Raw genomic sequence first — 15,306 nt, 5'->3', positions numbered from 1 at the left:
AAGAAATGAGGTTACTGGATTAAAGATGCCAATATTTTTAAGTTTTTTAATTTGCACTAACGAATTATTTTTTAACAGTTTGGATAAAGGATACATGGGAGTTTTCTGTGTTATATCTTACACTGCATGTTATAAATATGAATTAAATGGAGGGAAAGGTACCAGTTTATATTTCACTGCTAATGTATGAAATAACTTTTTCACCATACTGTCACCTGTATTGAGTACCACATTTTAAAAACACTGCTGTTTTACTAGTCAAAAAATGGTACCTCTTTTAAGCTTGCATTTTTTTAATTTACTGTTCAAACACACATATATTTGGTTACCAATGGAAACTTAGGCCTTTTTATATTTAAATATGATTGTAATTTTTTAAATTATTGAATTAATTTAATACATTAAGAATTGGAATAATCCAACAATACAGAAATATCTTTAAAAAAAAAAGTAACATCTATTCTCTGCCCCCTCTCCTCCTTGCCAAAGTTTTGGTATATATCCCTACCGACAGTTTAGTTAAACACTCACATGATTTATTTTGTTGTTGATATTTATTTGTTGGCTTTAAACAAACTGTGATTCTCCTATTCCTATTTTTTTTAAGATTGTATTTATTTCTTTGAGAGAGAGCACGAGCAGGGGGAAGGGCAGAGGGAGAAAATCTCAAGCAGACTTCCCACTGAGTGCGGAGCCCGATGTGGGGGTCTATGCGGGACTCGATCCCAGGACCCCGAGATCATGACCTGAGCCAAAGTCACACACTTAACCGACTGAGCCACACAGGCGCCCCTCCTATCACTGTTCTTGAGCAACTTTGTTTTTACTTATTTTGTTAACTTTTTTCTTATTTACCTTTTATTTTAGAACTTAAGTTTTCAAATGAAAAATTCTTTTCCTTCTTTGGTGCCTTAATCAGAAAGCTACATAGATTAACAAGAGACTTTATTTTCAGTCAAGCTCAGGATAAGCACAAACAGGCTGGGAGTTTAACTAGATCCTTTATTCCCCATCATAAACTTTAATGTGTTGTGCATTTTTTGATAGATAATACATTCATGTGGTTTAAAATAAAAGGGTACAAAATGCACAAAATAAATAGTCCTATCTCCCTTCCCTGTCCCTGAGCCATCCAGGTCATGTCCCTGAGGACAGATGTGATGATCATCAGCTCTTGGGCATTTTTGCAGACAGAATTCATGCATATAAGAGCAAATTTACATATTATATTCTTTCTTTCTTCGTTACATTAAGGCAGTTTGCTAGCATATTAGACACACTTTTTATTATACTTTTAATTTAATTTTTTTTTTTTAGATTTTATTTATTTATTTGACAGAGAGAGACACAGCGAGAGAGGCTTCCCGCTGAGCAGGGAGCCCGATGTGGGCTTGATCCCAGGACCCTGGGATCATGACCTGAGTCGAAGGCAGATGCTCAACGACTGAGCCACCCAGGCGCCCCTACTTTTAATTTTATTTTGGAGATCATTGTATATTAGCACATAAAGAGCTCTATGTTTTATAGCTGTACTGTATTCCATTGGATGTGGATGTAGGTAGCCAGTCGCCTAGGATGCAAGTTTATTTCCAATCTTTTGCTATTACAAACCGTGCTGCAAAAATGAACTGGGAACTTGGGCCATTTGGCATATGTGGCAGTACTGGAAGCGGAAATGCTGGAACAAAGGATCTGTGGACCAGGGATTTTGATAAATGCTGCCAAATTGTGCTCCATCACAGTGGTGCTGGTTCAGCAAAACATGAGGGTGGTGTTTCCCTAATTGCGCTAACCATTGCGCTGCCCAACTTTTTTTTCATCGTTACCAATCTGATAGGTGATTGAGTATCTCCTCATATGTTAAAAGGTCACTTGTATTTCCTTTTCTGTCAGCTATTACTTCTGTCTTTTGTCCAGTTTTCTGTTGGATTGTTGGTATTTTTCTTAATGAAATGAAGGGACTCTATTAAAAGGGAAATTTAACCCTTTTGTGTGATAGGAATTACAAATATTTTTTTCCAGCTTCTTGTTTGTGCTTAACTTTGTTTATGGTGGGTTTTGTCACATAAAATTTTTATTTGTATAGAGTAGTTATACAATTTTTCATTTTATGACTCCTAGACTTTATATAATAGTTCAGGAAGAGCTTCTTCCAAGTTTATAGAAGAATTTTCTTATAGTTGCTCCTAGTCTTTTTTGTTTGTTTGTTTTAAACTTTTTTACATTTAAATATTTATATCAGAAGACTGTCCTAATATCAAATGTGAGGTATGGATCTAACCCTGTTTTTGTTTTTGTCTTAAGCTGTCTCCCTGGTTATTCTAAAATAATTTAGTGACTAACCCATCTTCTCTCTTATGTGAGATGGCATCTTTGTCATGTATCAGTACTTGGACTGATTTTGATACCATCCATTATATTCTGTTGAGTTGTCTGTTACGTATCAGTACCACACTGTTTTAATTATTTTACTTTATATATTTATACCTTTTTAAATTTATATATGTATCATCAGGTAGGAAGAGTATTCCATGATTGATCCTCTCTTTTAGAAATTTCCTGTCTCTTCCTGCTTTGTTTGATATTCTATATGAATTTAGCATCAGCTTGTCTATGTACCCAAAAAATCCTACGACTACTTTTATGGGATGAAGTTTACAAACAAACTTGGCAAGAATTCACAACCATATGATATGAATTGCCTTTCCATTTGCTCTCTTTTTTGTGACTCCTCCCTCCCCAAATATTTTAAACTTTACATCTTACAGGTCTGGCGTATTTATTAAGTTTATTGCAATACATAAGTTTTTATTGCTATTGTAAATAAAATCTTTTGATCTATCTTCCTACTATTGTTTGTATACCTGAAATGTGTTGATTTCTGTATAGTACTTTGGCACCCATCCATTTTGCTAGATTCCCCTTGCTTATGAACACTTTCCAGTGGCTTCTCCTGGGTCCTCCCCAAATGTGCAATCATAACATCTGTAAATAACGATAATTTTAGGGCATCTGGGTGGCTCAGTCGGTTAAGCATCTGCTTTCAGCTCAGGTCATGAACCCAGGGTCCTGGGATCGAGTCCCACATCGGGCTCCCTGCTCAGCGGAGAGTCTGCTCCTCTCTCTCCCTCTGCCTCTCCCCTGGCTTGTGCCCTCTCTTGCTCACTTTCTCTCTCAAATAAATAAATAATATTTTTTAAATGGTAATTTTACCTTTGTTTAAAAGGTGTATACCTCTAATTTATTTTGTTACCTTAATTTCTTTGGTTTCTAGGATCTCCAGAACAATATTAAATAAAAGTAGTGATATGGTTTCCTTATGACATTCCTAACCTTAATGAGAATGCATCTCATTAATGAGAATGTTTTCCCATTTAAGCATGATGCTAGCTGGCTTTTGGGTTGACTAGGATAGATTTAAACACTAAGGAAATTACCATCTAATCCTATTTTATTGAAAGTATTTTAAATCATGAATGGATGTTGACTTTTATCAAATGTCACTCAAGATGACTGTAGGATTTTTTTCTCCATAGTTTGATTAATACCATGAATTACATAATAAATTCACTAATATTGAACCATCCTTATATTGCTGAAATGAATATCATTTGGTCATGATGTCTTATTATTTTAATATATTTTTCTGTTCTGTTTGCTAATATATTTTTTAAGATTTTATTTAGGTGAGAAAGAGAACGTGCGGGAAGGGGGAGAGGAGCAGAGGGGGAGGGAGAGGGACAAGCAGACTCCGAGCTGAGCACAGAGCCAATGCAGGGCTCAATCCCAGGACCCCAAGATCATGACCTGAGCCGAAACCAAGAGTCAGAAGCTTAACCGACTGAGCCACCCAGGCGCCCCCTGTTTGCTAATATTTTATTTAACATTTTTGCATCAAATTCCTTAGTAAGATTGGCCTTTAGTTCATTTATTTCACACTTATATGGCTTTTGTATATGCTGATTACAATGACTGGGGGTGAATGTGTTTTCCTGATTTACTTATCATGGAGAACTGTTTCATTTATATTTACTAGGGAATGGTATGACTTCCTTGGCTTGGAACAGAATGGGAAGGTAGAGAATGGAATTAGGTTAAGGCTGACCCGCTCTGGAAATAGTGTCTGGGCCCGTCTCATGGAGGAGCTTTGTGTTTCTCTCAGATGTTCTTAGGTCAGTATCCTAAGAATGTAAAGATTTTACCTCCCCTACCAGATTTGGCCCATTAGTTTCCTTTTATTTCCCTGCCCCTGCCCAGCCCACCCACCAATCACAAACACACACACACACACATTGCTCTCTCCACATTTAACTTGTGGGTACACTCCCATGCAATGGAGAGAGGAAACAGTATTCTAATTGAAAATGAGAAACTCTCAAAACGTATTTGAATGGAAATACCTCGAATTTATGATCACTTGAATAAATCGGCTGAAATTTAATTTTTCTTATCTTTACAACAAAACTTTCTGGGTAAATTAATAGTATATATAAACTTCTCAGGATCTTTAAATTCCTTAGGGGCATAAACTGATCTCAAGCACTTACCATTGCTGATTTTATACAAACAATTTTAACGCAGATTATCCTTCTTGTATATAACTAAACAAGGCACTCTGAGAATGTCTTTTTTTATTTTTGCATCAAATCTTTATTGCAGTATAAAATATATAAAGTACACAAATATTAAGTACACAACTGGATGAATTTTAGTAAAGTGCATATTTGTACAACTACCTCTGAGATCAAGATATAGAAAATCACCAGCACTCAGAAGCTTCCATCATGCCTCTTCCCACATATATGTGACATCCAACAAAAGTACTTGCTTACCATCTGACTTCTGTCATCTTGGATTACTTCAGCAGGTTTTTGACTTTATAAATATTGAATCATTCAGTGTTATGGTAGGCAGAATTCTCAGAGGACCCCATGCTTTCTGCCCTGTAGAATCTCGTCCTCTTGATTCTGGTGGGAATGTGAATATGATGGATCTCACTCCTGTGATTAGGTTACCGGATTTTGCAAATGTAATTAAGTTCTAAACCAATTGACTTTGAGCTAATCAAAAGGGAGATTATCCTGGGTAGGCCTAACCTAATCGGAGGAGCCCTTAATAAGGATGGGGCCTTTCCTGAAACTCGCAGGGTGAGGAAGATATGATCCTGCTGGCTTGGAAGAAGTAAACTGACATACTATGAGAGGCCCTATGGCCAGGAGGCCTCTGGGAGCTAAGACAGACCTCCAGCTGGCAGCCAGTGAGAAAATGGGCCCCATCTCCTACAACCACCAGGAGTGGAATTCTGCTAATAACCTGAATGAGCTGGAAGAGAACTCTGAGCTGCAGCTGAGACCCCCGCATGGTAGATACCTCAACTGCAGCTTTGTCAGACCCTGAACAGAGGACCCAGTTGAGCCATGCCTGCCTGTACTTCTGACCTACACACTGTGAGACAATAAACGGGTCTCGTAGGTGCTGAATCTGAGTTCCTTGCTCTCACAACAACAGAAAATACAAGCCTATGTCGTGCCTGGCTTCTTCCGTTAAACATTATTGGGGTGGGGGCGGGGGATCCATATTGTCATGTGCAGGAGTGGTTCATTCTTTGCCTCCCTACCTCTTATTCCCTTGTGTGAATATGCCACAATTTATTTGTGCATTCTGATGCTGGGCACTTAAGTGTTTTCAGTTGCTTTTATGGTGAATAATGCTGCTTTGAGCCTTCTTAGACCGATCGTTTCTATTGGCTATTGTCAAAGATAAAGCCAGATGCTGAGAAAAGTGTTAAGGATGGATTTTAATTAACAACATACTATTACAACAGAAGAGAGAGTCCAATATGAACTGCACTCACCTTTGATTTATACAGAGGTGGCTGGGTGCTTTACAGGGAGATTGAGGGAACAGGGAGGGGCTGACCAGAGACTCAGTAGCGTCAAAGATGTGAAAAATTACAAAGGCTCAATGTGTGTTAGCTGACAATTATTGAAGTTAGGATTCTATCTTCCCATAAAGACTGGGAGACAGAAGTCCTAGCCTTCCTGATGATTACCTTTCAAAGGACTGGCTTTCACGTCCTTGAGAAAGACATTCCTGAGTGGTAGGAGACACATATACATCTCAAAAGGACAGGGGAAGGATTCTTTAAAGCCCTTTTTAGTAATTGTTCTAAGAAAGGGTAGTCAGGGACCTATCAGCAGGTGTGGGCTAGAACAAACACTAAATTCCTTTGTCAGCTTTTGAGTTTTCTCAGGCAGGTACTTTTTCTTCCTACTTCCTTCCATGTAGGAAGAAGTGGGTGGGCTAAGTAGTTTATGTGGGGAGTCTGTAGTTTTTACAGGCCAAGGTTGAGGCCTAGCCAAGAAGAAGGCTCAGAGGAGCTTGCCCAAAGTTTGTTCAAAGACAGACTTGGTCAGTGTATGCCTGGGAGTGGACTTGTTGGGTCATGGGATAGGCATGTACATGGGTTGCTTTAATAGATACTGTCCCACGGTTTTCAAAAGTGGTTGTACCAGTGTATACACACTCCAGCCGGAAATAAGAGCTCCCCTTGACCTCCATCTTTGCAACACTTGGCAGTCTCAGTCTTGTTTTGTTTTGTGTTTGGATGGCACCATTTTTATGGACGTATCTCATTATTGTTTTAATCTGCATTTACCAGGTGCCTGGGTGGCTCAGTCGTTGAGTGTCTGCCTTCGGCTCAGGTCATGATCCCAGGGTCCTGGGTTCGAGCCCCGCATCGGGCTCCCTGCTCAGCGGGAAGCCTGCTTCTCCTTCTCCCGCTCCCCCTGCTTGTGTTCTTGCTCTCACTCTCTCTGTCAAATAAATAAATAAAATCTCAAAAAAAAACCCCAAAACTATAATCTGCATTTACCTGCTAACCTTGTTGCACTACTTTCACATGCTTAATTAGATATTCTCTTGTGAACTCTCTAGTCGTTTTGCCCATACTTCTCTTGTGTAGACAGCCCTTTCCTTATTGATTTGTAATCTGTGTAGATTCTGGATATAAGTCCTCTGTCAGAAAAACGTATTATAAATATCTTCTCCCACTCTCAGGCTCACTTTTTCACTCTTTAAAGGTGAAATATTACTAACAAACTTCTATAAATAAATACTTATTTTAATGCAGCCATATTTATCAGTATTTTCCTTTATTGCTGGCTTTGCACCCTGGTAATGAGACCTTTCCCTACTCTGAAGTCATAAAGATGTTCTGTGTTACTGTTTAGAACTGTGCCGTCCATTATGGTAGCCATGATTTCACACTTGAAATGTGGCTAGTATGAGTGAGGAACTGAATTTTTAATTTAATGTTAAGAAATTTCAGTTTAAATACTGAATGGAAAATGTTCTTCTATTAAACACAACCTTTTGGGGCGCCTGGGTGGCTCAGTCGTTAAGTGTCTGCCTTCGGCTCAGGTCATGATCCCGGGGTCCTGGGATCGAGCCCCGCATCGGGCTCCCTGCTCAGCGGGGAGCTTGCTTCTCCCTCTCCCACTCCCCCTGCTTGTGTTCCCTCTCTCGCTGTGTCTTTCTCTGTCAAATAAATAAATAAAATCTATAAAAAAAAAAATAAGCACAACCTTTTGAATTACATTTTACTTTAACTGTTAAAAATGTGTCACCTAAACAGGAATGTATAAAACATGTACCAGATTCTGAAGACTTAGTATGAATGAAATAATGTAAAATATCTCAATAATTTGTATATGACCACATGTTGAAATGATAATATTTTTGAAATTTAGGGCTACATAAAATATATGTGTAAGACTAATTGCAAATCTGTTTCTTTTTACACTTTTTAATGTGGCTGCTAAAAAATTTAAGTTATATGTGTGGCTCATATTATATTTCTATTGTACAACAGTTATGGAAGTTTTATTATTTTACCTTTCACAGTTTAGTCTACTACCAAACTCAGATAGATTTTTGTATATTCTGTGAGGTAGAGTAAAGTTTTATTTACTTTTTTATGTTATCCACTTAATTCAACAGCATTTATTAAAAAGGCTGTCTTCCTCCCCTCCCCACCATGTTATTGCTGTGACACTGTCATAAATTAGGCAGGTCTGTTTTTGGATCTTCTATCCTGTTCCACTGATTGGTTTATTCTTATGCCTGAGTCACACTGTTTTCATTAAGTGGTTTTATAATAAATATTCACAGCCTGGAATACACCCTCCACTTTGTTCTTCTTCAAGACTATCTTGGCTATTCTTGGCCTTTTGTATTTCCATCTGAATTCCAGAACCAATTAGTCAATTTCCACAAAAATATTTTCTGAACATTTGATTGGGATTACACTGAATCTATAGATAAATTTGGAGAGAATTAACGTCTGTGCAATATTGAGTCTTCAAATCCATGGACATGACACCTCTCTGAGGTGTTCTTCAGTTTCTGTCCATGTTTTGTGATTATAGCGATCTTGCACAATTTTCATTAGATATATTCCCTAGTATTCAATTTTTTGGTACAGTTAAAAATGATAGTCTTTAATTGATTATTTTATAGACATTTGCTAGTTTTAGAATAATGAGTATTTTGATCTAAGAATATACAATATTCTTAGTCCTCTATTTAGCCAGAGTTCCTAAAATTCTAGCTATAAATCCTTTATCAGATCTTTATTCACAAGTGTTTTCTCCTAGTTAGTGGATCGTCTTTTTATTTTCATCACAACATTTTTCAAAGAAGTTTTTAGTTTCATGAAGTCAAATTTATTAATTTTTCTCTTTTATAATTTGAGTTATAGTTAAGAAATCTTTCCTAAACCCAAAGTCACTAAGAATGTCTCCAGTGCTTTCTTTCAGAACTTTTACAGTTTTTAGCTTCCAGGCTTAGATCTATAATCCAATTCTAATTAATTTTTTATAGTGAATAAAAGTCAAGGTTTCTTTGTCTATAGATATCTAATTGTCAGCACTACTTGTTAAAAAGACTATTCTTTCCCCATTGGGTTATTCTGGCACCTTTACAGATAATTAAATATGTGTGGTATATCTCTATTCTCTTTAATCTGTCCATTGATCTATATGTTTATCCTTAAACTAATAACATGAACTCTTGCTTACTGCAGCTTTAGAGTAAGTCTGGAAAATAGGTAGTGGGAATCCTCCAGTTTTGTTCTTAAATTTTATTTTGGCTATTCTAGGTCTTTTGTGTTTCTGTATAAATTTTAGAATGAGCTTGTCAATTTCTAACAAATAAGTCTGCTAGAATTTTGATTGGGATTGTTTTTCATCTATAAATCAATTTGGGAAGAATTGACCACTACTGAGTCTTTCTGTCTGTGAAAATGGAATATCTCTCCATTTATCTAGGTTTTCTTTCATTTCTCTTAGGGAGCTTGCATTGTGTAGATTCTGCATATATTTTATTAAATGTATCCCTGAAGTATTTCATTTTGTTGTTGTTGCTATTATAAATGGAATGGCTTTCTTCATTTTGATTTTCAGTTGCTCATTTTTGATATATAGAAATACAGTTGACTTTTTATATTGTCCTTGCTAAACTCACTTATTATTCTAGGAGCTTTTTTGTGGAATTTTCTATATAAATAATCATGTTGTCTACAAATACAGTTTGACATCTTCCTTTCCAGTTGGTATACCTTTTATTTAACTTTCTTGACTTATTGTTCTGCCTAGGACTGCCTATAAATGCTAAATAGAAATGTTAAGAATGTACATCATTGTCTTTTACTCCCAATAACAGAGGGATTATATTTCACTGCTGAATATATTGTTTGCCGTTGATTTTTAAGATAGGTACTCTTTATTATTTAAAGAAGATTCCTTCTATTCTTAGCTTACTCTTTTTATCATGAATAATGATAAATTTAATGAAAAGCTTTTTTAATTCTATTGAGATAATCATGTTTTTTTTGTTTTTAAAGATTTTATTTATTTATTTGAGAGAGAGAATGAGATAGAGAGAGCATGAGACGGGGGAGGGTCAGAGGGAGAAGCAGACTCCCTGCCGAGCAGGGAGCCCGATGCGGGACTCGATCCTGGGACTCCAGGATCATGACCTGAGCTGAAGGCAGTTGCTTAACCAACTGAGCCACCCAGGCTCCCCATGTTTGTTTGTTTGTTTGTTTTTTACTTTAATCGGAAATGTACTGAATTACATTGATTGTTTATAGAGATTTGAAAATGTTTTGGAGTAAACCCAACTTGGTCATAATGTATCATCTTTTTATGTATCACTATATTGGATTTGCTAATCATTTTTAGTAGTTTTGCAGTTATGTTCATGAGAATTATTGGTCTGAAATTTTCCTTCTTGCAATATCTTTGTCAGGTTTTGGATTCAAATTTATGCTAGCCTTGTAACACAAGTTGAGAAGCGTTCCATCATTTCTTATTCTCTGGAAGAGGGTTTGTTTTAACACTGGTGTTATTTGGTTTTTAAACATTTGAACACAAATGAAGTCATCTAGCCTAGTATTTTCTTTGTAGGGTGGTTTTTAATGTGGATTCAGTTTCTTTAATAGATATGTAAGTATCAAGATTTTCTATTTCTTCTTATGTCAGTTCTGGTAAGTCATGTTTTTCAAAGAATTTGTGCATTTTATCCAAATTTTCATATATATTGTCATAAGATTGTACAATAGCTTCCTTGAATACTCTGGAGGACTTTTCATCCTCAATGTTGGTAATTTGTGTTTTCTTTCTCTTTTTAGAAGTCATCAATGTTATATCTTTTTGAAGAACCAAATTTTTGCTTTGTTAATTTTCGATTTTATTTCTGCTTTGTTTTTATTTTCTCTCATACTCTGTTCTTATCTTGATTATTTTCTTCCTTTTTGTTTCTTTAGGTTCAGTTGTTGGTTCTTTTTCTAGCTTCTTGAAATAGATCTTACAGCATTAATTCTCAGCTTTTCTTTTGCACAGTGTGTACACTGAAAGCTCTAAATTTCCCTCAAATCACTACTTTAGCTACATCCTAGTTATGTTGTTATGCCATATTCTTTTTTTTTTTTTTAAGATTTTATTTATTTATTTGACACAGAGAGAGACAGTAAGAGAGGGAACACAAGCAGGGGGAGTGGGAAAGGGAGAAGCAGGCTTTCTGCTGAGCAGGGAGCCCGATGCAGGGCTCGATCCCAGGACCCTGGGATCATGACGGAGCCGAAGGCAGATGCTTAACGACTGAGCCACCCAGGCACCCCTGTTATGCCATATTCTTATCCCATCAGCTTCAATTTACTTTTATTTTGTCCTTGATCCATTGGTTCTCAGAAAAGTATTGCTTAATTTCTAATGATTTTGAGATTTGCTAGTCACAGCTTGGTCTCTCTAATGACCAGCCATCTTCCAGGAACTCACCAAGAGTCACTTCATTAGAACAAAAGGTGCTCCTATCATGAGAAGTTTCAAGGGACTTGGGAACTCTTCACTCAGAATGACAAGCATTTCAGGAGCTCTGTGTCAGGAACTGGAGTCAAAGACCAAATATTGGTGGGAATGTGGGACAGAGACCAAATTATATATTTCTTATTATTTCACACTATCCTGCATTAAATAGTTGACTATCTTTTAAAGAAGTTAAAAACCAAAAGGGAAATTATTTTATATTTACTATTTCTGGAGCTCTTCACTCCATGTGTTATATTCCTTCTGCTACAGAACTTCTTTTGACATTTTTCTTATGTATGTCTGCTAACAACAAATTATCCTAAAGCCTTTATTTTTTCTTCATTTTGAATGGATCATTTCACTGGATATAGAATGATCAACTGACAGACTTTTCTTCCAGCATTTTAATGATGTTTCACTATCTCTTGGCTTATTTAGGTTCTGATGAGTTGTCCATGGACATTCTTATCTTTGTTTCTCTGTATGTAATATATCATTTTTCTTCATCTGCTTTTAAGATTTTATCTCTACCTCTGGTTTTCAGCAAATTTATTATCGTGAGCCTTGCTATGATTTTCTTTATGTTTACCCTGCTTCTGGCTTATTGAACTTCTTGGAATTTACAATTTTCATTAAATTTGTGTGATTTTCAACAATATTACATAAATGACTTTTTCTATCTCCCACCATCTCTTTCCGGCACGCCAATCATACGTATTTTAGACCACCTCATATTATCTCACAGATCACTGAAGTTCTATTCAGTTTTTCAGTCTTTTTTCCCCTCCGTGTTTCATTTTGGGTAATCTCTATTGTTGTTACTTAATTACACAGACTATTTTCCTCTGCAGTGTTTAATCTACTATTAAACTGATCCAGTGAAATATTCATTTCAGATTTTGTATTTTCCATATTTATAGGTTCCATTTGGTTCTTCTTCTATATTTTTTACCTCCTCATTCTGTTCATGCATCTTTTTAAATTCCTGAGCATATTTATAATAGTTATTTTTAAATCCTTGTCTGCTAATCCCATTATCTTTGAGCCTGCTTTTATTTATTTTATTTTTTCTTAAAGATTTTTATTTATTTATTATTGAGAGAGAGAGAGAATGATAGAGAGAGAGCATGAGAGGGAGGAGGGTCAGAGGGAGAAGGAGGCTCCCTGCTGAGCAGGGAGCCCAATGCGGGACTCGATCCTGGGACTCCAGGATCATGACCTGAGCCGAAGGCAGTCGCTTAACCAACTGAGCCACCCAAGCGCCCCAAGCCTGCTTTTATTAACTGATTTTTCTCTTGATGATGAGCTTGTTGTCCTGCTCTTTTGCAATCTAGTAATTGCTTTCTGGCTGCTAGGTTTGATGACGATTACATTGTAGGGTGTCTAGACTTTGTTTCTTCATTTAAAGAATGTTGTATAAACAGTAAAAATGTTTGGCAGACAGTAGTGTAATTTGAAGATGAATTTGTTTCTTTCAAGGTTGTTTTTAAGCTTATTTGGGACAGTTTATAATAACCTTTACCCTAGGGCTCATTTATCCCTATTACTAAAGTATGACTCTTCTGTGGCCTCTATTCTAATGCCCCCAAAGTTTGTTCTACCCTAGCTGGGTGGAACTTGAGTATTTCCCAATCCTGTAAAAAGCTTTAGAGGCTATTTAGCCTATAATTTTCCAACAGTCACTGGCCCAACCTCATGCAATTTCTGTCTATGCGTCTAAAGTTTACTATTAAGCAATAGACTCAAGGGGACTTCTGTGCTTATTCCTGACGTGCTTTTTCTGCATAGCTCTCTCCTCTACCCCCTACCCTGACACATTCCAGCTGCCTCCACTCACTCAAACTCTGATCCCTGTCTTTTCAACTCAACGAACCTGCTATATTGTTTAGGTTCTTCCTACCTGCACTGTGGCCTGGAAAGTGCCTCTAGGGAGGAAGCTAGTGTGATTGTAGGGCTTCATTTGCTTCTGTTCTTACGTTTATCACAGTTCTGCACTGCCTGTTGTCCAATGTCTGGAAACAGCTGCTTCGTAGATTTTGTCCTGACTTCTAGTGCTTTGCGATGGGATATCAATCCCAGAATCAGTCACTCCATTATAGCCAGAGTGGAACAATGCTGCCAAGTTTTTTTTAACTTTGCAATTGAAAAGTAAATTTCTGGAATCGGTGGTTCTGTGGTGGAAGGGAGTAAAGGGGAAGAGATTCAGAGGTAACTATATATAACGCTTGCCAGAAGTTTAAGAAATGCATTATATTCGGAAATATTTTCTTCTCGGTTTCAAAATAAGATGCAGTGGAACTACTATATTCATTTTTGGAAGTTTCTACTTTAGGTTATTCTACTTCTGTACAATGAAGGTTAATTAGGCAGTGTTGTTAATATTGCGGTATTGTTGATTTGGATCAATGATAACGATGAGGCAGTTGCTGCTGCTGCTGATGACAATGAGATTTATTTAGGCATCTCCAATGAACCAGGCACCATGTCAGGCTCCTTCCATCGATTACCTTTACTCTTCTACTACAGTGCTGCAAGTTAGAAGTTGTGAGCTCCAGAAACTCAGGGAGGTGAAGTTAGTTCCTCAGGCTCGCACACTAAGAAGTGAACACTCCATGACTACATTCCTCCATAGTAACCTAGTAGCCGGAGTTGGAGGACAATCTGAGCTCACCACCAATGGTGCCTCCTTCCATTACTATGCTGCCCTCTGATGCTCTCTTCACCTGAGCTTCCCCATCTGGCAAATTGTAGTGGAAAACAGTTAACTCCTTCCCCAGGGAGGCTGTGCTATTATATAGATGTTCCGCATTATTTTGCTTTGAATAACAGCATATGTAAATGTGCTCCCGGAGGTTGAAATTACCCTTATTTTCTAAAACTTGGCCTCTCCCACTGGGGTAAATCGTTGGAAATTACGGGGAGGAAAAGGCAGGCTGGAGGGAATGTGAGTCACATGGAATTGCTTCTCCGTCCCCCTCCCCGCCCAACACATATTTCTCTTCGGATATAGGCTGCCATGGCCGAGCAACGATTCATACATTTCCTCTCATGGAGTCCTCACGGGTTGCGATAGTCAGCATCCAGCATGGGTTCATCCAGACATTACTCATTAACTCTGCATCAGGATGATGTGCAGGGGCAGATGTTCTTGCTGAGAAGAATAAAAGCCTCCTGTGGCACCTGGAGGACTTTACCCCACACGGTCCCCAGCTAGATCACAAAGAGATTCTAGTGAACACGGGCCCTTGGCCACCTCTAACCATCTACCTCTTGTTCAGAGGTTGGCAGATCTCCTGGACTTCAGCTCTCCCCTGGGCCCTGCATTGTTGAGCCCTCCCTATCTTCAACTGCCTTTCCTGGCATTTGAATCATCACTTCGATGATGTGATAATATCTGCAAGTTGGGAAAATAAAAGTGGCATTTGTTTAGCCATAATTAATGAAATATTTATGTTGCATGAGACTATGTGATAAAACCTTAGGCTTAGAGTCCTTTTGCTTCTGATTACATTTGGGATTTTTTTTTTCTATGACCAGACATTCTGACGCCAGCTCTTTTATACTGAGCAGATGTCATGTAGTAAAAATGGGTGCCAGATGCTGTGAGCCACAGAAGGGCGATTTGTTTAAGAGCTGGCTCTGACTTTCTTGCATTCAATTACTCTGCAGAACGAACCTTACACGAGCGTTTAGGTAACTCAGCTAACTTCAGACAAGCATTTTAATAACAGATTTCATCTCTGAATGCGTTCTAAGCAACACACCATATAAATGGTGTTTAAGGAATTAATTGATTTCTGCATAATGCCTTTTTTAAAAAAAATATGAAAGGAGAGCTGCAAAGCCCTTGGCAGGGACCCAGAAATGTAATTAACGTGGAGGGCCAAATTTTCAGTTGCCCTTAGGTTCTGTCTCCTCCTGCTCATGGCAGGTGCAG

At 37.5% G+C, this 15,306-nt stretch overlaps 1 protein-coding gene across 1 annotated transcript in view; it reads left to right on the top strand.

Annotated features, from left to right (window-relative positions):
* Window positions 1-15,306, top strand: part of MICALCL (MICAL C-terminal like) — a 65,905-nt gene that overhangs the window by 16,234 nt on the left and 34,365 nt on the right. The gene's annotated exons all lie outside the window — the stretch shown is intronic.

This window comes from Mirounga leonina, unplaced genomic scaffold (genome assembly GCF_011800145.1).
Source record: "Mirounga leonina isolate KUSES-001 unplaced genomic scaffold, KU_Mleo_1.0 Mir_92, whole genome shotgun sequence".
Lineage (NCBI taxonomy): Eukaryota > Metazoa > Chordata > Mammalia > Carnivora > Phocidae > Mirounga > Mirounga leonina.
Note: the sequence above shows the minus strand (reverse complement) of the source record. Positions and strands in the feature narration are given on the sequence as shown.